This window comes from Otolemur garnettii, unplaced genomic scaffold, assembly GCF_000181295.1.
Source record: "Otolemur garnettii isolate 467f Iridium unplaced genomic scaffold, OtoGar3 scaffold00016, whole genome shotgun sequence".
In the NCBI taxonomy this organism is placed as follows: Eukaryota; Metazoa; Chordata; class Mammalia; order Primates; family Galagidae; genus Otolemur; species Otolemur garnettii.
In genome coordinates this window covers 13,408,309-13,418,331 of record NW_003852411.1, presented here as the reverse complement: position 1 = coordinate 13,418,331, position 10,023 = coordinate 13,408,309, and the positions used below count along the sequence as shown (strand labels likewise).

At 38.8% G+C, this 10,023-nt stretch overlaps 1 protein-coding gene across 1 annotated transcript in view; it reads right to left on the bottom strand.

Moving 5' to 3' along the window:
* ACBD6 (acyl-CoA binding domain containing 6) overlaps positions 1-10,023 on the bottom strand; it is a 214,038-nt gene that overhangs the window by 31,937 nt on the left and 172,078 nt on the right. The gene's annotated exons all lie outside the window — the stretch shown is intronic.

Here is a 10,023-nt window from a genome sequence, read left to right as displayed (position 1 = left end):
TTTTTTTTTTTTTTTTAAATACTTCTTTTGGGAAAAGAACACCACAGTTTTAGTCAATGATGAGATACATTTTTACAGTAGTAGTAGGTTTTTATTTTAATACCTATTATGCCATGAATTCCTGGAGAATAGGTTTCAGCGCCTTATATCACTGCTCATGGGGTCTGTTGGTTCTCCTGTGTGCTATGTTATATGCCTATTATGCCATGAATTCATAGGGAATGGGTTCCACCAGCTCCTTTCTGTTGGGTCTCACAGTGTGTTTCTCTGGATGAAGCAGGCTGGCACTTCAGTTGAACCCAGGTACCTTTCTTTTTGGCTTCCTTCTTTTTCTGATCATTTTCCTTCACATATTTCAGGAAGCCGTCTTGGCTCTAAGAGTGCTTAATATGCTCAATATGAACCTTAATCCCCTTGGTGAGAATCTTGCCCTTAACTTATTTGTTTACAACAATCCCAACAGCGTGCTGGGTGACATTGTTGACTCTTCCGGTTTTGCCATGGTGACATTTGTGAGGCATGCCTTTTTGAACAGTACCCATTCCCTTGATCTATAAGATCACTTTTCTTGTAGATTCGCATATATGTGGCCAAAGGAACAACTCCTGTTTTCTAAAAGGCCTAGAGAACATGTATCAGGTGGGTCTCCTCTTTCCCTTTGTGTTAGTCATTTTGGTGAATTACTGGAAGATGACATCTCTGGCTGAAAGGCAATTTTTAAATTTTTATCTATTTATTTATTTATTTATTTTTGAGACAGAGTCTCACTCTGTTACCCTGGGGAGAGTGCCGTGGATTCATCATAGCTTGCAGCAACCTCAAATCCCTGTGCTCAAATGATCTTCCTGCCTCAGCCTCCTGAGTAGCTAGGACTACAGGGGCCCACCACCATGCCCAGTTATTTTTTCTATTTTTAGTAGAGATGGGATCTTGCTCTTGCTCAGGCTGGTCTTGAACTCCTGAGCTCAAGGGATCTACCTGTCTCAGCTTCCTGGAGTGATGGGATAACAGGTGTCAGCCACTGTGCCTGGCTAGGATAAGATTTCTTGAAGTAACTGGTGTCTGATTAGTTTGTGCCATCAGGAAGTTCATGCTCAAAAAGATGTTATTACTTCTCTCAAGAAAATGATGATATAAACATCATACATCATTTTCCCCTTAATTTTCACATAATACATGTCATGAAATCAGTTCAGACTTTATAACAAAAGTGCCGTAGACTAAGTGGCTTAAACAATAAACATTTACTTCTCCTTGTTCTGGAAGCTGTGACTTTCAAGGTCAAGGTCCCTACAGATTTGGAATCTGGGGAGAGCCCGCTTCCTGGGTCACACGTGGCTGTCTTCCACCTTGGCCTCACATGCCAGCCCTCTGGAGTGTCTTTTTAAATTTAATGTCAACACAAAGTTCTGCCCCCATGACCTCCCAGTGGTCCCTCTCCTAATATCATCACATTGGGAGTTTGGATTTCAACACATGGATTTAACATGTGCTAAAGGAAGGATGCAAACATTTAGTCCATGCAATGTGTTCATGAATAACATCTCAGAAATGCTCTGATCTGGGAGGGGCACAGTGGCTCACACCTATGATCCTAGCATTCTGGGAACCAAGGTGGAAGGATCCCTTGAGCTCTGGAGCTCAAGACCAGCCTGAGCAAGAGTGTGACCCCTGTCTCTACTAAAAATAATAAAACTAGCCAGGCATGGTGGTCTCAGCTACTTGGGAGGCTGAGGCAGGAAGATTGTTTGAGCCCAGGGGTTTGAGGTTGCTGTGAGCCAAACTGAGGCAATGGGACTCTACCAAGTAGAGACTCTGTCTCAAAGAAAAAAACAACTAAGGAGACAATCCTTATGAAAATTAAAGTGAAAGGAGGATGATGATGAGCTTTGGTTTACAGAACTGCTCCATGTTCTGCTTCTGTGTTTAAAACTGTAAGGTGCTTCCTATCTTCTGGAAGATTGGTGGTGATCACCTTGAAATAATTCAACTAACAAAGAATATTTTAACCATATAATTTGTTTACCTAACTTTCAGGCTCCAAAATATCTGTCTATGTGAAGTAGATTATGATTTTTGTCTTTGGTAACAATTATAATAAAAATTTCATTGCTGCATGCATATACACATATACATATATAAACACATACACATGTATGTACCATATCTATACACAGTCATATAAAAAATCATGTTAAAGAAAGAGGAAGAAGCAACAAAATAATGCTGTGGTTCAGGCAGGCAAAGTTTTCAGATAACTTTTCACCTTATTGCCCTTTTATGAACCAGACTGCTGCACAATTCATTTTACTCCAGAATAAAAAAATCACATGATTATTCTTAAAATAAAATAATGGAACAGGAAAAAAATTCTCCAGATAGTCTTAAACGCTTTGTAGAATTATGGGCTTTTAATTGAATGAAAAGCTTCCTGGATTCCAACGGACTTTAATAGCCAGTTTTTGCCCTTTTCCTCATTTATATGCAAACTCTTTTCTTCTACTTAAATGCCATCAAGTTATCTTAAATTAAGGTGGGGAAATTGGGAAAGTGGAGTATTGTAGGAGATAAAATAATCATGGCTTTTGCAATTCATTGGGGCTAATTTTCTTTGGGGCTATATGGTTTGGCCAAAGGAGGCCTGGATGGGGCGTGGGGTCCACCAGGCTGTGTGGATATGGGTGCTGTCGCCCTCTCAGTGGCTCCTTTGTAACTTCTCTTGAGTATCACTCCAAAGTTGGTGTCATACTGTGGTCAATATTTTGGGTAATTTGACTCCAACTGTTAAACATGTGGAATTGGGAGTTTTTGTTAATTTGTTTGCTTTTATTATTCCTCACTGGGGGGGGGGATTTTAAAAGCCACTGGTGTGGCCTGGTGAGGGTCCCCAAAGCTGAGTCCCTGGTCTCACATGAACAGCTGCCAACACAAAGTCGAAGTGGGATGGGGTGTGGGTTATAACCTCACTGTCTGAGGGACCACCTTAGGTCCCTGCTAGCTCCCACCATGCTCCAGGACTCTAGGAAACCACGGCATATACATTTTATTTTTTTTAGACAGTGTCACTCTGTGACCCTGGGTAGAGTACTGTGGCATCATCATAGCTCACAGCAACCTCAAATTCGGGCTCATTAGATCCTTCTGCCTTAGCCTCTCAAGTAGCTAGGACTGCAGGCACCTGCCACCATGCCCTGCTAGTTTTTCTATTTTTAGTAGAGACGGGGTCTTGCACTTGCCCAGGCTGGTCTTGAACTGAGCCCCTTTAGTATTCTTATAAGGTAGATCTGTCAGCAACAAATTCTTTCCAAGTTTTGCTTTAATGTGTAAGATTTTATTTCACCTTCATTTCTGAATGATAGCTTTGCTGAATATACATTCTTTCTGTATCTATTAATAGATATTCTAGGTCAGAAGGTAGTAGAATAACAAAGTATTCAAAGAAAAAAACTGTCAATGGGGGTACAAATCACTCTACAAATGAATCCAATCAAATTGTAGCTTCTTGGAAGGAACAGTTTCTAAGGTCAGTGTCTGATATTTTTTCTGCCCCAGGAAGATTTCTCCCAGGTATCTTATTCTCTATTCTTAGTCTTGAACTTCTCCAAGCTCCACTACAAATGGAGTAAATTCCTTTGGGAAGAGATTAGGAACTATCTGATCTTTCTCCTGCTTCTCTGAGCTGGGGGTAGAGACAACAGCAAGCTTCTCTCAGAGTGATACCCCCATATTCTAGGAACTAAATGCTTGGTGGGGGGCAAAGCAGCAGCCCGAGGTTCTCTCAGCTTGCCTCTCCTGGCATGAAATCACCACCTCACAAGCCAGGGCAAAGGTGATCGGCGCCCCCTCATTCTCAGTGGACTATGCCCAAGGTAGAGCCTTCATTTCATGATGAGGAGCTGGGCAGAACAAGGGAGCCCTTATTTCTTGATTGCATTTGTCCAGGATAGCCTCAGCAAAAGATGACTAGAGGCAGGATAAAAAAAAATGATCTTGTTCAGGCTGGTCTCACACTCCTGAGCTCAAGTGATCTACCTGCCTCAGCCTCCCAGAGTGCTGGGATCACAGGTGTGAGCCACTGCACTCAGGCCCCGATTTTTACTCTTGAGCAGACTTTTATTTAGGTTTCAGAGTGAAAGAATTATATGACTCTTTCATTCTCAGGTAAACTGAGATTCATGGCATCTCTGGAACTTTTCCCAGCAAGAAAGCCTTTTGACTGGGAGCCAGGAGTAGAGGGGAGCCCTGTGTACTTGACTGCAAGCATTCTGGAGAGATATCTCCACAGCACTGAGCTGGGCCAGGGCAAGGAGGGTGTGATCTTGGTTTAAATATCACAAACACTTGCCTTTTTACCAAATTTGTATAGATTTTCTTGAATAGATGTTTCTTCATTTGCTATTTGTCCTTAATACCATTTCTAGAAGATTTAAATGTCTGTACTTTTAGAGACAGAGTATTGCTCTGTTGCCCAGGCTGGAGCCTCAAACTCCTGGGCTCAAGCAATCCTCCTGCTGCAGCCTCCCAAGCAGCTTGGGCCACAGGTGCACACCAACATGCCAGATTTTTCTGGTAGAGATAGAGGTCCCACTCTATATTGCCCAGGCTGGTCTCAAATTCCTGGCTTCAAGTAATCCTCTTGTTCTCAAGAACAAGTTTGCTTTGGGAACTGGACTACCTCGGCCTCCCAAAGTGCTGGAATTATAGGCAGGAGCCACTGCACTTGGCCTAAATGTCTGTATTTAAAAATATATTTTTCATCTGTTTCATATAGGAGCAAAACAGTTTCTTACACTGTCATGTTGGAAATTAGTCTCTATCTTCATTGTTATAGGTTTAAAATAATTTCTTAATATTTGGAAGAAAAAAAATCTCTCTTGTTTTTCTTCAAATTGCCTTAGGATGGCATTCTTGGCTCTTTTTCTTCCATATGAATTTTAGGACAAGCTTGTTAAATTCCACAAAATACCTGCTGGGATTCTTTTTTTTTTCTTTGAGACAAGGAAAAAACTCACCCTTTGAGATGAGGGTGAATTTTATTATGTCACCCTCGGTAGAGTACTGTGGCGTCACAGCTCATAGCAACCTCAAACTCTTAGGCTTAAGCAATTCTTTTGCCTCAGTCTCCCAGGTAGCTGGGACTATGGGAGCCCACCACACGGCCCAGCTATTTTTTGTTGCAGCTGTCATTGTTGTTCTGGCCCTGGCTGGGTTTGAACCCACCAGCCTCTGTGTATTTGGCCAGCACCATAACCACTGTGCTACGGGCGCCGAGACCCTGCTGGGATTAATAAAATTCTCTGAATTTCTACTTTGGGAAGAAATGATTCTTAAGGTATCAAGTATTCCCATTTATAAACTTGGACTATTTCTACTTCTATTTATGTCTTTTTTTTTTTTTTTTTTGCAGTTTTTGGCCGGGGCTGGGTTTGAACCCACCACCTCTGGCATATGGGGCCAGTGCCCTACCCTTTTGAGCCACAGGCACCACCCTCTATTTATGTCTTTAATAAACATCTTTTAAAAATATTTCTATGAAAGTTTTAAATACTTTTATAAGTTTGAGTCCTAGGATTTAATTGCTACTTTTGCAAATACTATTTAAAATATTTTTTATTTTCTATCTTTTTATATTAATGTTTCAGAATGAAATTTAAAAACTGATGCACTCAGCATCTTTGCTAAATTGTATTATTCAATTTAATAATGTGACTGGAGAGTCTCTTGGATTTTTATGTAGTTAACTATATTGTTTGAGAATGATGATGACTTTGCTGCTTTTTATCTCATGCATCTTTTGTTTTTCATTTTGTGTAGTCTAGAATTTCAATATAACATTAATGAGAAATATTATGGTATACATCTTTTTTTTGTTTCTGATTTTTAAGGAAATGCTTCAAATATTCCATCTTTCACAATAATATGTGTTCTGGGTTTTCTTTCTTCTTCTTCTTCTTTTCTTTTTTTTGTAGAGACGGAGTCTTACTCTATTGCCCTGGTAGAGTGATGTGGCGTCACACAGCTCACAGCAACCTCCAACTTCTGGGCTTAGGCGATTCTCTTGCCTCAGCCTCCTGAGTAGCTGGGACTATAGGCGCTCGTCACCATGCCCGGCTATTTTTTTATTTAATTAATTAATTAATTAATTTTTATTTTTACATATACAGGTGTTTACTATGTTTCCACTTTTTGCATTCACGAAATCAAAAAGCCTTAAAATTTAACAACAATAACAATGTTTAAGATAAGGATTAGAAACAAAAACTTCGTAAAGAATAAATGAAGATAAATACATTCATAAAAGAAATCAGATGATTGCTGCAACTAAGTATTAAGCAATAATAATAATAGTAATGCAAAGAAAGTAACATTCGCATTGTCAAATAAGAGTATGTCTATTATAGAATGCTTTGACTCAGAGGTTCAGTATAGAGTTATCAATTAACTTATTATTATTTTTTTCCCAAAGTCTCAAAAAATAGACAACTAATATTTATAAATAAAAATAAAAATAATTTCAAAAAACAAATCATGCCAAATCTTACAGACAATAGAAAGAGAAGAAATACTTCAAAATTATTCTGCTTAATCTGGATACACCTGATATTAAAATTGGAAAAAATATATTCTTATAAAGGGAAAATTACAAACATAATTCAACATAATTCACTTTTAAATGAGGATGCAGTATCCTGTACCCCAAACAACATATTAACAAGTTGAAATAAAAATTAATGTTTAAGTAATGTACTATAGTCAAAATCAAATCCAATTTATGTGAGAATTAGCCACTATTTTTTTTTCTTGTCCTTACCCTCACCCCGCCCCCCCCCGACTGCTCTCCCCATCCTCCATGCCCCACCATGTTGTTAATTGTCATTACTTGTCCTCGTATCAAAGTTGAATACACAGGATTCATACTTCTCCATTCCTCTGATGCTTCACTAAGGATAACGTGTTCCACCTCCATCCAGGTTAGTACAAATGCTGCAAAATCTCCATTTTTTTACTTATTTTTTCTTTTATTGAATGGTAACTATATACATAAATGCACTTCTGGGGTACAGTGTGGGGTTTTCACACACAATCCAAAACACTTCCATCAAACTGGTTAACATAGCCTTCATGTCATTTTCTTAGTTATTGTTTTAAAGCGTTCACATTCTACTCTTAGAAAGATTCACTTGTACCCTTGTAAGATAAACCTCAGAAATGATCCCTCTAATCTCCCTCCCTCCACCCATTCCCCTCCCCATATTCTTAGGCTGTTATTAGGTTATAGCTTTCATATAAAAGGTATAAATTAGTTTCATAATAGGGATGTGTACATTGGATACTTTGACTTCCATTCTTGTGATACTTTGACTTCCATTCTTGTGATACTTTGCTAAGAAGAACATTTTCCAGCTCCATCCATGTGAACATGAAGGACGTAAAGTCTCTATCTTTCTTTATGGCTGCATAGTATTCCATGGTGTACATATACCACAGTTTGTTGATCCATTCGTGGATCGATGGGCACTTGGGCTTCTTCCATGACCTAGCAATTATGAATTGGGCTTCAATAAACATTCTGCTACATTTTTTTAATGGCTGAATAATATTCCATGGTATACATATTCCGTAGCTTGCCAATCTATTCCTGGGTTGAAGGGCATTTAGGCTGTTTCCACATTCTAGTGATTGTAAATTGGGGTGCAATAAACAGCCTAGTACAAGTATCTTTATAAGAAAAGGTTTTTTTTCCTTCTGGATAGATGTCCAGTAATGGAACTGCAGGATCAAATAAATGGGAGGTCTAGGTTGAGTTCTTTGAGGTTTCTCCGTACTTCCTTCCAAAAAGGTTGTATTAGTTTGCAGTCCCACCAGGAGTATAGAAGTGTTCCTTTCTCTCCACATCCACACCAGCATCTGCAGTTTTGAGATTTTGTGATATAGTCCGTTCTTGCTGGGGTTAGATGTTATCTCAGGGTGGTTTTAATTTGCATTTCTCTAATAATTGGGGATGATGACATTTTTTCATGTATTTGATAGCAATTTGTCTATCTTCTTTAGAGAAGGTTCTGTTCACCTCTCTTCCCATTGATGTATGAGATTAACCTGGCTATTTTTTTGTTGAAGTTTGGCCGGGCCAGGTTTGAACTCGCCACTCTCAGTATATGGGGCTGACGCCCTACCGACTGAGCCACAGGTGCCATCCTGGGTTTTTAATATATAATCAGGCCACAGACATTTCCTTCCATTCCTAGTTTAAGAGATTTTATCATAAAAAAGTTAACTAATATTTATTGAGCACATACCAGATATCTGATATTGTTCTAAGAATGTTACATGGATCAACTCATTATATTCTCCTAACAAATCTCTGAAGTTATTATTACTATTTTATCATGTGTAAACTGAGGGGGAGTATTTTAAATAACTTGTTCGAGGTTAGTAGCAGAACCAGAATTTGAAGCCAAATTCTAGAACCAGAAGTCTGGCTTAAAAGCACAAGATCTTAATCACATCTCTATACTACTTCTTAAAATGAATGTTCTCAGATGCTTTTTCTGCATTTGATTCAACCATATGGTTTTTCACTTAATTTGCTAATATGGAAAATTATAATAATAAAGCTTTCAATGTTAAATCATCCTTGTATTCCTAGGATAAACCTGACTTGGTCATGAAATATGTTTCTTTTAAAAATATTGATAGGTTTCATTCGGTTATATTTTATTTAGGATTTTTGCATCTACATTCAAAAGTGAGACTGACTCACAATTTTCCTTTTTCCTGCTGATTTTGGTGCCCAGGTCATACTAGCTAAACTTGTGAGCTGGGGCAGGCATAGGGCGATAGACATTTCAATCTTTGTTATAAAATATATAGGTACCATAATATCTAGTCCAATAGTTTAGACTCCTGGATAACTTAGCAAGATGCCCAATATCCAAGAAAGTACTAAGCAATAGACAAAAGCATGAGCCACCTGTCTGTTACTAAATGGTAGTCTAGGACTGCCCAAACTGGCAAAATAGGAAATTTGAATTTTATTTTCTAGTACTTCAGAGTTTACAAAACACTTTAATATCTTTTTCTTTCACCAAATTTATTATGTAGCTCTCTAAAAGCCATACTATTATTTCCGTTTTACAAATTATCTTCCTTTATTTTCTTTCTTTCTTTCTTTTTTTTTTTAGAGACAGGGTCTCACTTTCTCACCCTTGGTAGAGTGCGGCCGCATCACAGCTCACAGCAACCTCCAGCTCTTGGGCTTAGGCAATTCCCTTGCCTCAGCCTCTGGAGTAGCTGGGACTACACGCACCTGCCAGAATGCCCGGCTATTTTTTTGTTGCAGTTTGGCCAGGGCCAGGTTCGAACCCACCACCCTCAGTATGTGGGGCTGGTGCCCTACTCACTGAGCCTCAGGAGCCACCCTATCTTCCTTTATTTTCTAGATTACTTAAATAAAGATTATCTAAAGCTAATAATTTACTAGGGAAAGTGAGTTTAAAACTCAAGTTTGTGTGCACTGTTGGTGGTAATGTAAGCTAATATGTCCCTTTTGGAAAGAAGTGTGGAGAATACTCATGGATCTATAAGGAGACCTAGCATTCAATCCTGCAATCCCTCTACTAGGAGTATATATCCAGAAGACCAAAAATCACTTTATAACAAAAATATTTGCACCAGATTGTTCTTCACAGCTCAATTCATAATAGCCAAGTCATGGAAGAAGCCTAAGTGCCCAGTGACCTATGAATGGATTAATAAATTGTGGTACACGTATACCATACGAATATTATGCAGCCTTAAAAAAGACGGAGATTTTACCTCTTTTATGTTTATGTGGGTGGAGCTGGAACATATCCTACTCAGTAAAGTATCTCAAGAATGGAGGAAAAAGTATCCAATGTACTCAGTACTATTACGAAACCAATTTATAATCACTCACACTTATGAAGAATAGATCACAACTATGGCCCAGGATGAAGAGGGGGAGATGGGAAGGGAAGGGGGGAGGTCAGATGGAGGGAGGGT